Source organism: Dromiciops gliroides, chromosome 3 (assembly GCF_019393635.1).
Source record: "Dromiciops gliroides isolate mDroGli1 chromosome 3, mDroGli1.pri, whole genome shotgun sequence".
Classification (NCBI taxonomy): domain Eukaryota; kingdom Metazoa; phylum Chordata; class Mammalia; order Microbiotheria; family Microbiotheriidae; genus Dromiciops; species Dromiciops gliroides.
In genome coordinates, this window is record NC_057863.1 from 520,133,523 (window position 1) to 520,154,315 (window position 20,793).

General features: G+C 37.0%; 1 protein-coding gene and 1 non-coding gene across 2 annotated transcripts in view; both read left to right on the plus strand.

Moving 5' to 3' along the window:
- The window catches only part of ARHGAP42 (Rho GTPase activating protein 42), a 401,124-nt gene that overhangs the window by 21,610 nt on the left and 358,721 nt on the right, over positions 1 to 20,793 (plus strand). The gene's annotated exons all lie outside the window — the stretch shown is intronic.
- Positions 8,406 to 8,513, plus strand: LOC122752190. The gene has a single exon (XR_006355982.1). It is a non-coding gene; the product is annotated as a U6 spliceosomal RNA (small nuclear RNA).

A 20,793-nucleotide genomic window follows, 5' to 3' on the forward strand; every position in this document is an offset into this window, starting at 1 on the left:
CTTCCTTTTATCTCAGTCTTCAAAACTAAAATAAAAGGTGACTTAATGTTCTAAGGTTGTCATTGTCTGACTGAAGTATCTAGTGGATATTATATTTTTTTTCCATGGTTGTCAGAAATACATATTTGTTCTATTTATTTTTCTTAATAACCGAAGGTCAGGGCAGGAGTTAGGAAATCAAATTGTCTTGATGATTTGTTCAAAACTTGACTTGGATTAGATGTTCTTGACCCTTGATACACACACACATATTTGGTTATATACATACATATATACATATATACACACATACATACAGACACACATATATACACTATTAACTGGATGTTCTACTTCTCAACTATGTTAATTAATAGAGAGCTAAAATTTTTTTATTTCAGTCCCAGAATCCCAGGAACTGGGCAGGTCATTTTATTCTTGAAACCTGAGTTTTCTTATCTATGAAATGGATATTATGAAATTATAATACTTAACAGTACTCATATCATTAGTATTATTAGTACAAAACCCCTTTGTAAACCGTCAAATGCTATATAAAAGTAGCTACTAACAGGACAATATAACTCAATGACCATGCTGGTATTATGGGACAAAAATGATTATATGATCACAAATGAGAACCAGAAAGAGCCTAAGGCCATCTAGGCAACTTTCCTTTTTTTTTTTTTTTAAACAGATTAGGAAACTGAGGCTCAGGGAATTTTGGTGACTTGCCCGTACTTACACAGATGTTTTGTGAGGTACTGAGCAATAGTCAGTCCATCAGTAAGTATCTATTAAGTAGTACTAAGTGCCAGGCATTGCACTAAACAATGGATATAAATAGAGGAGATGGTCTGACCCACAATTGAACTGAATCCAGGGAAATTAATAATAGTAAAAAACTGACGTTTATCAAGCATTTTAAAGACTGCAAAGTGCCTCACTTGCATTATCTCATTTGAGTCTCATAGCAGCTATATATTAGCTATGAGGATAGCTAATATATCTGTACTTTACTTGTCCAGGATCAGACAACCAGTAAGTGTGGAATGTGATATTTTAACTCAGGACTTTTTAGTCCTAGTCCTGCAACCTATCTTCTGAAATGCTTATCAGTACTCATGTTCCGTTGAAATCATCGGACACTTGCCAACCTATTTCCTTCATTCAGAATTTCGTGTGTGTTTATGTATTGTGTAGAAAGAGAATCTACTCTGTATTTTAGGCTTTGATCATTCTATCTACAACCAAATACCTTAAGAAGTCTAATTGCTATTTATAGGGGTTAGAAGTAAGGAAAGGGTTAGTTGAAACTGCTAAAGAATGATGAATAAAACTCCATCCATTTTGCATGTTATTAAATGTATTTATTTTTATTATGCTAAACATTCAGCAAATACAACTAAACAGTTAAACAAAATGTATAGGATAGCTTTAAAACAAACCTCAAATTAAAATTATTTATTTTTTTCATTAAAATATATTTTAACTAAATAGTAATATATACAATTTAGCTGTTCTGTGTCCCTTTCTAAATATATCTGGGTATTTATTGTTGCCTCCTTAAAAAAAAAGTTTTTTAGATTGCATATTGTCCTTCATTTAATGCTCATCTCACGTTGTAACACTTCATCTATCTATCCACATCTTTGTTTTCTTCTTGTTTGTAATTAAAACATCTCTCATTTCATTGATGTAATGACTTTCTCCAGTGACTTAGGTCACAGTACCTCTATGTTTTAGTAGATGCTTTGGGGAGTTGTTGTGGAAGAAAACTTCACCTGATGGCCAACTTTCTCAGTTTAGCTGGTCCGGTCCTCATATGAAAGTCTCTCCATCACAGTAAAAAGACTTCATTGATTAGTAGGACCTGTCAGAATCAATTCTCTGCTGTTAAAGGTTTCAAGAACCCAGTGTCATTAACATGCCATGATGAGGAGCTGAAGTAGTTGGGGTAGGAGCAGGACTCTGGTGGAGAATTATATTTTTCAACATTACATAATTTCTTTGACCATTTCTCATGACATTTGAAATGCCAAAACAACTTTCAGGATCTTTTTATGTCACTTAGTCGCTAGAATTTGATACATTGGTTACTAAATTCAGTGTTATGATTGGTGTCTGGTAGTTTGTGAATGAGAAGGGTAAAAAAAAAAAAAAGGTCCCTGGGAACTGCCTTCAAGTTGTCAGACTGATAAAAATCTTCCAGAGTAAAGATTTAAAAAAAAAAAACAACCAAAAAACTGTACTCTGCAACTTTTAGAGTAGTCTGATTTTACTCTGGGAAAATCTGGCATCCCTAAGATGCCATCCCATCAGTTGGGAATCAGTTTATTTTTGGAACCATTGGTATTTAGGGATAATTTCCACACACAAATAAAAAAAAACAAACCACTATCTATTAGTTTGTAAAAGTCTGTCAATCCATAATCTGTCTTGTGTAAACAAAAATAGGAAACAAAATTAAAAACCTTGATATCAATGAAATTCCCAGTATAGAATATATTCTTTGTTTTAATATGTTTAAAATGTTCTAATCTTGGGTCAGCTAGGTGGCACAGTGTATAAAGCACTGGCCCTGGAGTCAGGAGGACCTGAGTTCAAATGTGGCCTCAGACACTTGACACTTACTAGCTGTGTGACCCTGGGCAAGTCACTTAACCCCAATTGCCTCAACAACAACAACAACAAAAATCTAATCTTGTGTACATTTAATAAACCAGAATATCTCTAGTTCATGGATGTGGTTAGATACCTGTTGAAAAGGATGTTGGATTTAAGAGTCAGAGGCTCTGAGTTTGAACCTTGGCTCCTCCATTTGTTATTTGTGTGACCTTGCATAAGTCACTTAATTTCTTGGAAGCTTTGTTTCTTCATCTGTAAAATGATCTTCAAATAAGATGACATGACCTCCAAAGTTTATTCCAGCTTGAGAATAATGATTTATATTAATTCAATAAAATTAACATGAACTATCTATGGAATTGAGCAATTTTTTTTATGCCCCCCCCCATGCCCTAAAGAATGCTGAATAACTAACTTGTTTCCAAGTTTTCATTTACTCTGTGTGTGGAGAATTCAGTCTTTCCCTACTGTTCCATAAATTTCTCTTCCTTTTGGTTTCCATGTCAAATCACCCAAAGAAAAAAAGAAATAAAAGGGAGGGAGGAAGAGGGAACTAAGATGAATCTCAAACATATATGAGATAATGTAATATTTGAATATTTGCTTTACCCATTATAACTTATTAAAAAGTATTTATTATGTGCAAGGTACTCTGCCAGGTGTTGTTTTGGGTACAAAAAACTAAGATTCAGCCCTACCTTTCAGAAGCCTATAGTCTACTTGGGGAGCTAAAGCTTACATAATCAATGGGTGAGTACTTATACTAGAGTAGGGCACAACCCATACATACCTTCTCATTCTTTTTTTTTTTTTTTTTGCAGGGCAATGAGGGTTAAGTGACTTGCCCAGGGTCACACAGCTAGTAAGTGTCAAGTGTCTGAGGTCGGATTTGAACTCAGGTCCTCCTGAATGCAGGGCTGGTGCTTTATCCACTGCACCACCTAGCTGCCCCCGATACCTTCTCATTTTTAATAATTCTTGTCCCTGTCCTTCTTTCATAAATCTTCCATAGAGGATCTACCCAACATTCTGGAAGCTTTCTTCCAAGTCTTTTCATTTTTCATAGATAGGAGGGCAATACCCAAGATGCACATCTCTTGTCTCTTGCTTTTGCTCTATGACTGCTGTTTCTGGAGGCCTCTGTTGCTAGTGTAAAGCAAGTCACTATGACTGTGCTGTTGCCTTCTCAAGCTCATCTTGGACCGTTTTATTGTGATACGAGTCATTTGCAAACTATGTAACAGAGCACATTATCCATGGAAAAATAACTATAATTTAAAACAATATAATAATAATAATAGCTAGCATTTATGTAGTCCTTTAGGGTTTTCGAAGCATTTTACAAAGATTTCATTTTATCCTCAGCATAGTAGGAGATAGATGCTATTGTTATCCTCATTTAACAGATAAGGAAGTTGAGACAGAGAAGTGACCTGCCCATTGTAAGCCAGAAAATGTTGGAAACAGAACTTGAATTGGGTTCCTGATTACAAATCTATGGCTCTATCATTGTACTACCTGGTATGACCTTTAAACTGGAAAAAAGCAAATACTAGATCATGAACATATAAATCAGTGCTGTTTTCTTGTAAGTAGTAACCTTGAAAGACCACAAACTGCAGAGAATCAGAGTCACAGAATGAGTTGGAAGTAACTTCAGAAGCAATTTAGTCCATCCTGGATCATTCCTGAACCAAATTCCTCTGTACAATATACTTGACATGTAGTCCTCCAGCCACTTCCACTTTTTGGTGAAATTTTATTTGTCTGAAGCCACCTAGTCAACACTATAGGTTGATAAAAGGTTACTAGGCCAAGAGTTTTGATATTTGAATTCATCCCCTAGCCACTTCCACTTTTTAGTGAAGTCTTTTTTGTCTACTACCAACTAGTCAACACTGTAAGTTGGTAAAAGGATACAATTAAGAGTTTTGATATTTGAATTGTAGTTCTGTGATCAAATGAGATAATTGTACTTAGAACAATGCCTGATAAATAGTAGGTGCTTAATAAATGCTTATTCTTTTCCTCTTCTAGTTTTAACATGTCTCACATGCAAACAAGTTAATGTATCTGTGGGACTTCTATCTGCCTTAATTTTATAATTTTTAAAAAGGGGGTTAAGAAACCAGTCCTAAATCACAGGACTGTTGTATGCGTCAAGTGAGATTAATCGCCTTATAGCTGTAATGTGTAATGGAAAATACTTATTAGAGTTGGAATCTGAAGACCTAGTTTCCCCTCTGCCACTAATTAATTCACTGTATAATGTTGGTTAAGTAACCACCTTTTTCTGAGTCTCTACCCAAAAAGTGAGGAAGTTAAGATCTGTAAAGTGCTTTGCCAACCTTAAAGTGTTATGTAAATTATAGCTATTATTGTGTCAAAAGGGTACATTCCCAAACTCTATTCTGGTTCTAAATTCTTTTTCACTTTAAGTAAAAAATTATTAGCCTTTATTCAGATTTTCTGTCAGCTGTATTGTGCTGCCACCCTGCCATTTCAGCTTCTCATCTAAGTTTATGCAGATTTTACTATGTGCTCTTAAATTGGGCAGAAATGAGAAATTGTTAAAACAACTTATATTGAAGTTACTTTGTACTGTTGGTTTTTTAAAAGTATGTAACTTTTAATGTGAAATGAGATGACTTTCTGTTCTTCCAAATTAGCTATATTTAGGAGAGCATGGTAGTCTAGAACAAACAAAAGAGTCTGTTTCCTAATTCTCTGGAGATAGTGAGTGTCTAGTAATTTAAAAAAGTATACTTCTGCCTAAATCCTGAGGCCAAGAAGCATGGATGGATGATTGTCTTTTGGGAGTTATAAAAAATGAGTATAAATTTAACGTTTACATGAAGGGAACATCTCTGCAGTTTTCAGAAGGTTGTTCATAACTTGGTCTATGCAGAAAAAATGAAACAGCCTGTTGGGTCATTTAACAAAATGTAACTATACCAAACCATGCAATTGAAAGGGTCTGAAAAAGGGCATTTAACATTCCTTTTTTAGGATAGCATACACATGGACTGAATTATCCAGGCAATTGTTTTTTTTTCCTTTTGCCACACCATCATTTGATAAATAACTTATGAGTGGGTGTGAAGACTAGCCTACTTCTCTAATTAAGTATTTCTCCTGTAGCTCTTTTTTGTTTTAGAGGAGATAGCCTATGTATTTATATGGTGTTAGAAACTTACTCATGAAATAAAAAGTTTGGCCACTTTTGGGGGGTTTCTCACTCTCTTGGCTTTTAACTCCTAACCAGGAAATGGATACATGGTATGAGTCCCCAGTGTACTGAGACTCTTTGCTTACAACCACACAGTTCACAGTATCGCAGAAGAAAGTTTTGTTTAAAAAGGAGGAAAGCGAACAAAGCCTTTAGTTGAGGTGCCCTTGTTCCCAACGACATTTTTAGTGGGGCATGGTGCTGTGCTCCAGTAATTCTAGCTACCAGAGAGGCTGAGGCTGGCAGATGGATTTGTGAGCTGCAATAAGCTATGCAAATTGATTGTCCACGTTGTGTGGCATTGATTGGGTGAACCTAAGGAGAGGCTTGAGGTTTGGGGGTGGGGTGTAAATGACTAGAGAAGAGTCGCCCTGAATCCACCCAGGGATTCTATTCAGAGAAACTAAACATGTTGCCCATTTCTGGTATTAGTAGAGTTTGGAAGAGTTCTGATATGGGTTAGAAGGAAGTAAGGTAGAAATAAGAGGGAACTGGAATTTTTGAGTGGGTACTTGAACAATACAGATCTTTTATAGATCCTAAAGTAGGCTAAACAGACCATGTTATATACTGGTTACATGTCTGTAATGTTTAACTATGCATTTTAGATTCCCAAGATATCTCATGAGTGATAAAGATGATTCATTTATTCTAAATGTGATGTGATGACTCATTACAAAAGAGAGGGACTGAATCTGAGTAAAAGCTCCAATTTCAAGCTCTTTCTAAAGGGGAGAACACTTAAAATTTCTGGGGTACTCGTAAAGAAGGCAAGTATTAGTGATGAATGTGAGGGACTTTCTGCTTGAGACAGTTCCAGGTATCTGTTGTTACAGCTGTTGTCAGAACCAGCAGTACTCTAAACATTATGTAGGTCAGGAAGCTTCAGGGGCTCCTTACCACCCTCAGCATAAAGTACAAACTCTCTTGTTGGCATTTAAAGTAAGCCTTTCACAGTAAGGCACCAGCTTATCCATCCCATTACTCCCCTCTCATATCCTCTATACTTAAGCCATGCTAGCCTCCTTGTGGTGGTCTCCTCTATGTGAAATTCCACATCTACCACTTCCATGCCTTTTTATAGACTCATATCTGGAATGTTCTCCTTGTGACCTTTACTTCCTGGGTTGTTGATTGATTGACTGACTGATTGATGGAATCCCTGACTCCTTTTGAGACTTAGCTTCCCCTTCAAGATTCCATTTCTCATCCACTCAGTTGTTTCTTGCCACTGCTGCCCTCCTTCATCACTGTATTTATCCTTTATGTACTTAAATATGAACATGTTCCCACACCTAGTAGTCAAATATAGGCCCCTAGAGGGCATGGACTGTCCCATTTTTGTGTTTGTATTCTTAGTGCCTGGCACAATGTCTGGCACATAATGGACTTTTAGTAAATGCTTGTTGATTGTTAGGTCTGGCAAACTGAGTTTACCCACTGACTTCCAGGTCCCATATTAAACAAGCCTCATTCATACCTGAAGTGCTAATAACACTTTTTGTTGACTTTTAATGTTGTCAACTTAATGATTGAGAAAGTTATCATTTTTTTGTATTTCTAAAGTTAACATTACTCAGACCTCTGACTAAAGTCATAGCCATCCAATAGAGCTATTAAGCAGAGTTTTTAACTTTAGCTCTAACAAATGGCTTGCCTTTAATGGTGATCCGTAACCTGCAGACCATGTCTGATGAATGGTCTGGTGAGATTAATGCATCCTGAAGTTTCAGGAAGCTGATGTTTCTGGAGCAAACTAGACTAGCATTACAAATGTACAAGAGTTTTTTAAAAAAGTTTCATCTTATCAGAGACCCTGATGGAAGCAGATGATATGTCTGCAGGTTATCATTAATGATTAAGAAAGATGCTGAGACACATTTTTTTCCCCTTTTTTCCTTTGAATTGCTGGATTTTTGTGCACGTGTTGTGGTAGAGAGCATTTACTACTGTAAAGCAGAACAAAAATCTAGTAGTATGATTTTTAAAAATTTACGTTAATTTCAGAGTAAAATATTCACTTTGGGCATCACTTAAGAAATGAACTGAGTACAGTATATAATAGTCATATTTGAAGGTGGTCTTTATAAGGATAGCACTTATACACAGTAATTCAGGTTCGTAGGAAAACTAAAATGCTAAGACAGTGAAATTGCTTTATTTAATTTATTGTCTATATATAATGGAGTAACCTTCCGTATGTCATCTGTGTGTGTGTGTGTGTTTGTGTGAAATTGTTTAATGTATAATGAGCATCCAAGCTAATTAAGTTTATTTATAAAATACTATTGTATGATACATACAATTTAATTTTTTTTGAACTTGAAATTTTGTTAGAACACAACCGATGATTATTATTTGATGTCTACTGAATAGTTTTGTTTCCCATAAATATTGAGGAAAATTCCAATGTCCTTTTAGTAATAATGATAGATTTGTAAATAAAAAAAAATTAGATCTTTGGAACCCAGAATGTGAACCCAGAAGCATCCAGTCATTTTTACAAAAAGGCAAAAATATGCAAAATTAGTGGTAAGTAGGTAGGAGTTTCATTAGAAGGGATAAAAAGGTGCTCGCTTCGGCAGCACATATACTAAAAATTGGAATGATACAGAGAAGATTAGCATGGCCCCTGCACAAGGATGACACGCAAATTCATGAAGAAGGGATAAAAAGGAGATGAAGGGACTATATAAAGGGAAAAAGAGGGGTGAGTCTATAAGAAGAGTTCAAGGAAAAGACTAACTCCTACCCAAAACATCCACTCCTACAACAAAAGTCTTCTGTGTGTTCTGGGCCTAAGTAGATATAGATATACACACACACGCGCGTGCGTGCACATACATGCATACATGTATACCTGTGTACACACGTGTACACACATGCACACACACGTACATGTATATACACATATATACCGAGAGAAAAGACTCTATTTGGACTCTTCTCAGAGCCCTAAAGACAGAGTGAGTTTAGCCCCACAACTTTGTTGCCCAAACCTCCCAGCAGGGGGCTGCCCAGCACATGGCTCTAAGGAGCCCAGGCCCTGGGATTTAGGCCCAAGCCAAGCTAAACTGGGAGTTCACCTTGAGGCGCCCAAGGAGATTCCCACGTGACCCCGATGTTCAAACCCTGATGTTAGTTTTGTTTCTTGACAAGTTATGTATGGTTATGTGTGTTACCACAGCACTGTTCTAGTGAGGAATGGGGACATTCTTGCCCAGAATAAGATTAAGGCCTAGTGCTGCAATCTGATTGGTCAACTGATACAATCTAATTGGTCCTTACAGTTACGATATATGGGAGGTTGGTACTATATTCTGTGATTGGTTGTTTTTGTAATGCTGTATGTAAATGGGAACTGTAATGAGACTGGTTGAGAGGGATCCTTGGTGGGTATAAATAACAGTGAGGGATCTCACTTTAGTGCACTCTCTGGCACATTCAGAAGAGTTGCCATCTTCAAAGATGAATAAAGACACCTTCAACCATACTCTGCTGCCTGCTTGGATTCTTTGAGCTGTGAGCTGCTAGCAACATTTGAGCTGCTAACACTTGAGCTGCACAACACTATTTGAACTGTTAGCTGCATTTCTAACAATACATACATACATATACACATGTGATAAGATTACAGGCTTTTTCACTGTTTTTTATTATAATTTAAAACATTCCATAGAGGTAATTTAAATGAAACCAAATTTAATGAAATCAAAGTATATTTATATTTCAAATAAAGAAATGCCTGCATTCTGCCTAGAGTTCACCAAGAGGAAAGGGGAAGTTGGATCATGTATCTGTTATGTGATCAGAGCTGACTTTCATTTTTTTTGAGAATTTTGCCTGGGTGAAATCTGCCTTCATCTGAAGGAGGTTTGTGGAGTGTATTCTGTAACTTTGATTTTAGGGCCCTCCAATGCCCTCTTTGTTATCTGACTTTCAACTCAAGAGTTCAGTGCCTCCTGGAAACTGAGAGTTTATCTGGAAATAAGGAAAAAATATTCATTAAGTATCTTCATAGGAAATATAATAATATATCTTACATATATGTTTCTAGCTTATAAAGTGCTTTTGAATATATTCTCAGGAATTCTGATTAGTTCTCTTATTATGTAGACTGTTTTTGGTAAGAGAATAAAGTCAGACTTCTTTGCACTCTTTTGTAAGCCTTTATTTATTATTCCTTTTGAGCATTTGTTACATGCTAGCTACATCTTCTACACAATAATAGTGCCCTTGTTTTGTGAATTTTACCAACTCAATTGGATAACGGGGAGGGCCTTTCCACTAGGGCACCCTTTGGCCTTGTAGAGACCAGTGTTGTATTCATGCTTACCCTTGTGTAAAGTGTACTGACTGAAGCAGAGGGAAGTTAGAGAAATTAGTCTGAAGGGCAACTGTAGATGAATAATGCATTTGGTAGGCTTAAAAAAGAACAGAATTCTGATTAATCTCAGCCTGGAAGGCAGTGAGGATTCTTCAAACAGCTAACTATGTGAAAAAGTCTAAGGAAGACTAGTTCAGTTAATTGACAGATATTTATTAAGCACCTACTGTATGCTAGACACTAGGTAAAACTACAAAGATTAGATTGTGAGCTCCTCAAGAGCAAGGACAATCCTTTTCCTTTCTTTGTATCCCCAGTATTTCACACAGTGCCTGGCACATGGTAGGTGTGCCATAGATGTTATTTGACTGATTGACTATTGACTGACAAAGAATGAAACATATCCTACCTGCAAGGGGCTTACATTCTAATGAGAGAGACCACAAGTACTTTGTATTGACTTATTGTGTTATATTACCCATTTTAATACTATTGTATTAGTAATTTGTGAAAGTTTATACAGAACCTATACAAATAAGTTCAATATAAGGTAGTTTGAGAGGTAGGGAACTAGCACTTGTGGAGAAGACCCCACCATGTAGGAAGGATTACATCCAGAAGGTGCTCGAACTATGTCTTTAAGGAGGAGAGGGGAATATTGTGAGGTTGAGGTAAGCATGAAGTGCTTTCCAGGAATGGGGAGGTGGGGGTCCAGTTCAGAGGCATGGAAATGGCAGATGGGATATCCTATATGACACAAGGTCAGAGAGAAGGTCAGTTTGGCTGGATCACAGAGTGTGTGAAGAAGAGTGATGTTCAAGGAGACTGGAAGATAGGATGAGGCCAGGTTGTATGGGGCTTTAAAAACTAACCAAAGTAGCTTTGTTCTCCACCCACCCACCCACCACCCTTGGAGGCAATAAGAAGCCATGGACACTGATTAAGTATGGTAGTCACATGGTCAGATCTACATTTTTTTTCTCTATGGCACTTTTTTTTTTGTAGGGCAATAAGGGTTAAGTGACTTGCCCAAGGTCACACAGCTAGTAAGTGTCAAGTGTCTGAGGCTGTATTTGAACTCAGGTCCTCCTGAATCCAAGTGCTTTATCCACTGTGCCACCTAGCTGCCCCCCAGATCTACATTTAAGGAAAATTACTGTGCCAGCAATGTGGAGATGGACTGGTTTATGGTGAGGAACTTGAGCAGGTAGATGAATTAGGAATTTGTTAAAATAAGGTGGCTAAAATTGAAAATGCCTTCCACAATTGATGTCTCCATTTCTTTTCCTTTCACTCTTCTAAACTCCCTAGAGTGACTTCTGATCTCATTGTTTAACTAAAGTTGTTCTCTCCAAAGTTATCAGTGATCTCTTAATTGCCAAATTCAGTGGCCCTTTCTCAATCGTTTATCCTTCTTGACCTCTCTACCACCTTTGACATTGTTGATCACCTTCTCCTAGAAAGGAGAGACACTAAGCCTTTTCTGCTTTTTCTCCTGCCTCTCTGACAGCTCCTTCTTAGTCTTCTTTGCTGGATTTTCATTTAAGTCACACCCATCAAGGCTCTGTGCTGGGTTCTGCTTTTTAAATTCTTTATATCTCAGTGATTTCATCAGTCTCTATGAATTCAATTATCTGGTCTCCATCTGTCTATTGGACAGCTCAAGCTGGATCACTTGAGGATGTATTAAACTCAATATATCCAAAGCAGAAATTATGATCTTTCCTTCTAAACCCTCCCTTGTCCCTAAGTTTACTATTACTGGTGGTTGCACCACCATCTTTCTTTTTTTTTTTCTTTTTAGTGAGGCAATTGGGGTTAAGTGACTTGCCCAGTGTCACACAGCTAGTAAGTGTTAAGTGTCTAAGGCCGGATTTGAACTCAGGTACTCCTGAATCCAGGGCCGGTGCTTTACCACTGCGCCATCTAGCTGCCCCTACCACCATCTTTCTAGATACCCAGGCTTGTGATCTTTTTTTTTTTTTGTGGGGCAGTGGGGGTTAAGTGACTTGCCCAGGGTCACACAGCTAGTAAGTGTCAAGTGTCTGAGGCCGGATTTGAACTTAGGTCCTCCTGAATCCAGGGCTGGTGCTTTATCCACTGTGCCACCTAGCCGCCCCCAGGCTTTCAATCTTAGCATCTTCCTCAACTTCATTTGCATCTGTTCCACATATCCATGCTTTCATGATCTTTATTGTTTATATCCCCTTCTTTCCAGCTTTCCAGCCTGGTTTAGGCCTTCATCATTTCATACTTGTATTATTGCAATAAATTTCCGATTGGTCTTCTCATTTCAATTGCTCTCCACTCTAGTCCATACTCCGCTAAGCTTCTAGAATGATCTTCCTAAAATTCGGATCTGACCATATCACCCTCTCGTACTCAGTAAATTCCTTATTCCCTTCAAGACCAAAAATAAAAGTTTTTTTTTTAATCTTTTAAAGTCTTTCACATTCTGGCCCCTTCCTACTTTTCCAGTTTTCTAACACTTTAATTTCTTCCATGTTCTCTGAGTTGCAGTGATGTTAGCCTTCTTTTCATCCCTTGCAAATGACCCTCTCTCTTTCAACTCTGTGTCTTTTCATTGGCTGTTTCCCATATTTACTATACTTTCCCTCATCACCTTTATCTTCTGCCTTCCTTCCAAACTCAGCTCAAATGCCACCTTCTTCAAGAGGGTTTTCCTAGTACCCTTTAAGGCTAATGCCTTACCTCTGAGATTACTTCCCATTTAACTGTCAAATATTGTTTGCATGTTGCCTTTCTCATTCAAATGGAATCTCCTTGAGGTTTTTGCCTTTCTTTGCCTCTTCAGTGCTTTGTACCATGCCTTCCACATACTAAGTACTTAATAAATGATTGATTGTTGATAGTGATGATGCCTTAATGTTCACATATGCAGATGATTTGAATTTGGTAGTCTTAGTAGCACAGAACATTAGAGCCAGAGGTGATTGTAAAGTTTATTTAATCCAAACCCTTCATTTACAGATGAGTAAAGGAAGACTCAGATACAGCAATTTTCTTGAGGTCATTCAACTAGTTAGTAGTTAAACTGAGACTAAAAATAAGGTCTTTGGACTCCTAAGCTCTTTGTTGCTTCCATTATTTAACCCTGAGACAAATTTCAATACGTTTATTTCAGAAGCAAGGCTAAAAATACATGAATGGGTGGGTAGAGGGCATACAAAATGTGACCCCTATTCCTGCCGTATTGAATGTGATATGTGTGTGGGACAGCTAGATAGCTGTGGGGGGAAACAAGTTGAGAAAAATAGTAGTTTAAGTAATTATTATCAGTCTCTGGCAGGTAAAAAATGGGGTGAGGAAAAAATGACTGACACTATGGAAATATCTACTCTAACAGATATTTGGGCACCTGTCCAGGATTTGCTTTGAATCACACTGCACCTGGGAATGTCCTTTGTATTCACAATTTTGTTATTATTATTTTACTAGTAGGAGATCCAAATATTTCAGGTGGATTTGTAACCCCTCCTGGCAGAATGATGCCTGGCACATCTGAATTTAGATCCATTTACCCATGAAGCTTCTCTGACGGGTCATGTTTATTAGCAAGTCAGTCCCCATGCAGCTTCAAGTAAAGGTGCTTCCAACAAAGCTTGTCCATGAGATGTCCAGCCACAGTAGTGCAGTTCTCACTTTGAAACGTTCACCAGGAGCAGTGCGCGCTCATGAGAATTTCTTGATCAGAATAAAATCCTGCTACGGACCACATCTTATCCCTTGTGCCAAAAGTTGATAGTTGTGTGGTCAGGAGCAGCCTGTTTCAGGATTTTCTGTTTTGGCAGCTCCTTTTCCTCCCTTTTTTTGTTCCCAGCTCAGGGTGAGAGAGTTGTCTAAGGCTGTGTCCCTATTTAACTCTTCTTTTCAAACAATTTACTTAAGCCTGCCCCTTTTATGGGCCTAATTCTTTGTTCCTCCCATTTTCTTCCCTGCTAGCCAATCAACTCTTCTTTTTTCTACCCATTCCTTGCTGAACATTTTCTCCCTTTGCATTCTTTTAAAAAATTGCCTGCTTAGGCCCTTTCAGAACTACATAAGTAATCAAGTCTGTGGGATGGAGTTCTATTGTTGGCTGTTATGAACACATGGAACATTTTATGAGCCAGTTAACTATTGAGTGTCTGTCCCCTGCCTTTTGTTTCTCAATTTCAAAAGGTACAGTATCAGGTATTAATTTACCCATTACTCCTATGATCATAGGACTTGTAAGAAACCAGGAAAATTATTTAGTCCAACCCATGCCTTTCACAGATGTGGAAACTGAGACCCAATGAAGGGAAGTGATTAGCAGCAGGTGATGCAGATAATAAGTGATATAACTGGGGCTTGAATCCAGGTGCCCTGACTTCAGACCCAGAGGAACTGACTGGTTTAGATATTTAAGAACTGTAAGGTAAGATTTTTGGTAAGGGTGTAAGTAGAGATTCTGGTGGAAGTTTGAGCCCTCTTGTAACATTAAAAAAAAAAATGTTTAGAAGCATTCAGGCTCCTTGTGAAATATAGCCTTCCTAGGAAAATGTGAAATTCTTTTCTTTGTGGACATAGAAAATCAGAGAGTGTGGGTGAGGGTAGAGCAGATTTTTTTTTTTTTTGGTAGTCAACCTGTTATTGTGGTTTTACTTACTGGTAAAAACAACAACAAAGTTTAATACACCCTGAAGTAAAAGCCAAGCTCATAAAAGGATAATTTGGTTTCTTTTAAAGTTTCATTAAGCTGCATATGAAAAGCTTAAGAGGTCTTATTGGTAGAGATAAATCTCAATTTTATAAAATGGCCATCTTAAAGTTATACATAAGAGATTTCTATCACACGTAAGAAAATATGTTGAGATATGTAGAGAGGCCTTTTTATTCAGTTTTTGTTACATAGTGGATAAAAAATTGTAGGTTCTTCAGGGTAATGGAATCATGATAACAAATGCTTTGTAGTCTTTGCCTTCCCACTCTAGGATGAAACCATAATTTGAAAAATATTTACCCAGGTTTTTGTTCTTTGTTTATATATACAAATTCCTATGTGGAGTGGTAACCAAAAACCTGTAATAATTTCTAGGTCTCCTCTGGGGAGGGAGTGTGCTATGTACCTCTAAAGGGGTTGGAGTGAGGGGCATAGTGGGGAGGAAGATGAATTCTGGGGCAGAGTCCCATTCTATGTGCAGTTTTAGGGAGAGAGGGGTGCTCATCCTTTCACTGTTACCAATGTTTCTTTCTCCCTTTTCCTTCCCCTGAATGTTTGTGCCTAAGTCAAGGCTCTGGCTACCATACTTTATTTATAACGTAGTTTATCTCTATGCACTTGATGTTCTTCTCACCTTCCTTTTTTAAAAATTACCAAACTAGAAGGAATTTTAAGATGAAGACTTTGGCTACTGGGCCTCAGCCTAGGCACCTGTAATATGGAATCAATATTGTGTACTTTCTGTTATTTACATTATGTAGAATGGTAAGGGAGAATGATGCAATAACATCTTGAAATCTTGTTTTGTGAAAAATAGCCCTACCAGGACCAGTGAGAAGTACAGGACACTACACTACGTCTCTGGACTTTGTGTCTTGTCAGTAGTTATTCCCCATGATTTGGTATGAGCAGCTTCTCAGTACAGAAACGGTACAAGTGTTATAGGATATACAAAATTAGAAGGCTATGAGCTCTATTCTCAAGCAACTTAGAGGCTAATTGGGAAAATAACATTCATAATGGAAGGAATGAGGAAATTGAATGGTTATCTCTCTTGTCAGAACTGCCCCACAATTATATGTATATTAGGGTTAGTGTTAAGGGAGCAATGGGAGACTATCCGGAGATGACTTTTTGGTTCAATTTTGGAGGAGTCAAAATGCTGAAGTGCTAGAGCAAAGCATTCATCTAGCCACATGGATAGGACAGCACAGGCAAAAGCAGAGAGCCATTGTGCTTCATGCAGACCTTTGTAATAAGCAAGCATGATCATGGACAACACATTCTCACTGATTATGTTCAAAAATGTATCTCTTATTCTGCAATTTTAGTCCATCCCTCTCTATACGGAGGTAGGTAGCCTGCTTCATCAGAGGTCCTCTGGAATCATGGTTGATCAGGGTTTCTCTAGTCTTTCAGAGTTTTTCTTTATAATGTTTGTATTTTATAAAATGTGATTTTTTGAAATCATATAAATTGTCCTCTTGATTATGTTAATATCACTCTTTCAGTTTATACAAATTTCTCTTAAACCATCCCTTTCATAATTTTTAAAAGAATTTTTAAAAGAACAACAATATTCCATTACATTAATATACCATAATTTGTTCAGCTATTTGCCAATTGATAGACATCTTGGTACTTTTTAGCTCTTTGCCACTACCAAATGAGCTGTTATAAATATTTTTAGTACATATGGGTCCTTTCCTTTTTCTTTACTGTCTTTGCAGTTTGTACCAAGGAATAGTGTTACTGGGTCACAGGGTAGAGAGTTTTGGGAGATAGTTCCAAAGTACTTTGCAGGAAGGGCAGACTAATCAACAGCTTTACCAACATAGCATCAGTGTATCTTTTGTAGCCCCTCTAGCAATTGTCACTCTCCTGTTTTGTCATCTTTGCCAATCTGATGGGTGTGAAGCTGTGAAGTAAGACCTCAGTGCTATTTCAATTTTTCAAATTATTAGTGATTTGAAGCATTTTTTTCATAAGCTTGGAGTTTTTTCATTAAAAATTGCCTGTTTATACGTCTAGATTATCTATTGGGGAATAGATATTGTTCTTAAAGATTTCAATCAGTTCTTTCTATATCTTGATATCAGATCTTTCTCAGAGAATTTGATACAAAGATTGGTTAACTGCCCCCTTTTTATTTTTAACTGCATTAGTTTTGTTTGAACAAAACCTTTTAATTTCATGTAATCAAAATTTTATCTTCTGTAATTCTCACTCTCCTTTGTTCAGTTATGAACTCTTCCCCTATCCATAGCTGCAAGGGGGCATTTTCTTCCTTGGTCCTCTGATTTGTTTATGCTATGACCTTTTATATCTAAGTCTTAAGTTTTATATCTATCTGGAAGTTATCTTGGTACATGGTGTGAGATGTTGGTCCAACCATACTTCTGCCAGATTTCTTTTCAGTTTTCCTAGCAATTTTTTTTATTGAATAGTGAATCCTTCCTTCAGAAATTGTAATCTTTGGGTTTATCCCACATGCAGCTAGTTTCTTTTGGTTCTGTATGCTGTATCCCCAATCAGTTATACTGATTGACCTCTCTGTTTTTTTTTTAAATCATTGACAAATAGTTTTGTTGCTTATTGTTTTATACTATAATTTGAGATCTAGCACTGCAAAGCCCCTTTCCTTTCCCACTTTATTTTTATTATTTCCCTGGAGATTCTGGACCTTTTTTCATTCCAGTTGAATTTTATTATTCAAATGCATTGATTTTGATGTCAGAGAATCTGGGTTTGAATCCTGGACCTCTTGCTTATGACCTTTATGACCTTGAATGAATCACTAATATTCTCTCAGTCTTCAGTTTCCTCATTTCTAAAATGATGAAATTCTAGATTATCTCTATGGTCCCTTGTAGCTCTAGAGCCTAAATATTTCAGATGCATTAAGTGGATAATTATCATGCTTGATTGGAAGAGAGATAATGTAGGTCAATAAGTCAGAAAAAAGTTGTGTCGGGGGAGGGGGAAGATAGTTTATAGTTGATTTGGAATAGGTTTGAGATAGATACAATGATGAACTTCTCATGACCAAGCTTAGTTTAGATTTGATAAGTTTTATGTCATAGGGCACAGAAAAAGGTTCTTTAAAAAGTTAGGATACTGTTTTTGTAGTTATATTATGGGACAACATTAAATGAAGAATGTGAGCTTTAATTATATTACCAGAAAACCTCAGTAAAAGTTGGATACTTGGAATAATTGGTTTAAAAATACTTGAGGAAATTGTCAACAATAATAGCATTTAAAAATTGTAAAGCCCTTTACATAATGTCTTATTTTATCCGCACAACAGCCTTATGAGATAGCTGCTGTTATCACCTACACTTTACAGATGACAAAACTGAGTCTGGGAAAGTTAAGTGATTTTCCCAGGGTCACACAGCTAGATGTAATTTGAACTCAGGTCTTTCTGAATCCAAGTCCAACATTCTGTCCCCTATGGCATATAGTTGCTTAGCTAGGCAAACAGTTCAAACAGTTGGATTTATTGATACACATGAGTAACTCACAAAATCAAAGAGTTCTTTGGTTAAACAAATGCATGATTGGAGCCAAGTATGGGAGCAAAACTGGAATCTAGTAAATCAATTGACTAATTAGTTGTTCTTGGGAACAATGGCAAGCATGTTGAATACATCTGATGAATAATTGAGGATGTAATTTCCAGAATTATAAATTTAGAAATTAAAATATGATTCACTGGAGAAGGTAGTTAAACCTGCCCTTAAATTTACCTTGACCCAAGGTAGAAAAAATTCCTGCTCCTTTTCTCTGAGAAGTTAAGGAAAGTGCCTTTAAGAGGAAAAGTTACCTTTCTTTTGGTAAATGGGTCTCATAGAGGGTATCTAAGAAACACTAAGAATATTTTTCTTTTTCTTAGAGGAATCATGGATGGTGTAGGGAAACAATGGGAGAGTTTAAAACCATGGGGAGAAGGATCAGAACAAGCAACAGCTGCAAAGTTCCTTAACTCAAGGAGACAAAGGAGAGTTCATGGATTAACTCTTGAAATATGTAAAGCCATTGTAAGGGAGGAGGGATTTCAGCTAACCAGACATCTATCTGTTGATGAGCAAATACTGCTAAACATTCATCATCTAAGGAGGTTTGGAGGTTACATAGGGGCCAATTTTTTAATCTTTTTTTTTTCTTTGTGGGGCAATGAGGGTTAAGTGAATTGCCCAGGGTTACACAGGTAGTAATTGTTAAGTATCTGGGGCTGGATTTGAATTTAGGTCCTCCTGAATCCAGGACTGGTGCTTTATCCACTGGGCCACCTGGCTGCCCCAATTTTTTAATCTTAAAATAAAGTTTTCCTACTTTGCTCTTAATCACAAGGAAGACATGGTTAGGACTAAGATAGTTTATGCAAAGACTGATTCATTGCTCTCCCTCTCCCCAACCATTGTAATCCAGAAAAAGCAGTTAAGTAAAATCAAGTGATACAGTAGTTGAGCCTGAGAAGTCTGCAGCACCATTCATCTGTAGTCCTCTACCTTTCTGGTGGTAAGAAGATGCTGTACTGATTTGTAACCATCTCTTCTTTGGGATGAAGATTGGTTATTATGATCACTCACAATAGAACATTGTTGCGATGTTTTTTATTGACATTTTTCTAGTCTTTGGGGATGATTTTTATTCTGGTGCTGTTTCTCAGAATTCCTAATATTTCTTTATTATTATTATTGTATTCTTATTATTGCATTCTCATGTCCACATACCATATTTTTTTTTCAGCCATTCCCCAGTTGATTGAGACCCATTTTGTTTTGAGTTTCTGGCTCTTACAAATATTTTGGCATATGTAGGGCCTTTTTTTTCCCTCTGCCCTCCCTGAATGCCCAATTATAAGATCACTGAATCAAAGAGTATGAACAATTTAGTGACTTTTGTTTTCACATAACTCCAAGGGATTTCTCTTTCTAGTAATTCACCTTTCAGGTAGAGTTTAGAAGAGATGAACTGTCAGGTCACTTTTTTTTTTAAGTGAGGCAATTGGGGTTAAGTGACTTGCCCAGGGTCACACAGCTAGTAAGTATCAAGTGTCTGAGACCGCATTTGAACTCAGGTCCTCCTGACTCCAGGGCCGGTGCTCTATCCACTGTGCCACTTAGCTGCCCCTATCACTTCTAATGCAGATTCATAAACAAGAGGCTGTGTGGTCTAAGGCAAAGCTTCTTAAACTGTGTGTCACAGTCCCATATGGAGTTGCATAACTAAATGTGGGGGTTGCAAAAAATTTGGAAGTAAATATTTGATTTGTATACTTATTTTATATACCTACCTGGTGTTGCATAAAAATTTCTTGGGCAAAAAGAGGTTGCAAATAGAAAAAGTTTAAGAAACCCTGGTTTAGGTGATAGAATACAGGACTTAGAACCAGAAGCTTTTAGGTTCTCATTCTATCGACAGCATTTTCTAGCTGTGAGACCATGGACAGGTTGTTGAACTTAACACGTTAAGCTCTGACTTTCTCATCTATAAAACTGGGTTTCATATTATGCATACTTTCCACTTTATTTTTTTTTAATTTTTATTTATTTATTTTGGTGAGGCAATTGGGGTTTAGTGATTTGCCCAGGGTCTCACAGCTAGTAAGTGTTAAGTGTCTGAGGCTGGATTTGAACTTAGGTACTCCTGACTCCAGGGCTGGTGCTTCATCCACTGTGCCATCTAGCCGCCCCTAAAGGGTTCTTATGAGGTATACTTTCTAATTTTAAAATGCTCTATAAATTTAAATGCTTTTTTTGGTTCAGACTTATGCTTCTATTTGTATAGTTTTGTGGTTTGGACACTCCCTCCATGATTGCATATTTGTAACTTACTCATTAACTTAATTTTTTTGGGGGGGGTAAGTCATTGACTTTTAGGGAACTGCTTGAGGGTACTGGAAAGTTAAATGATTTA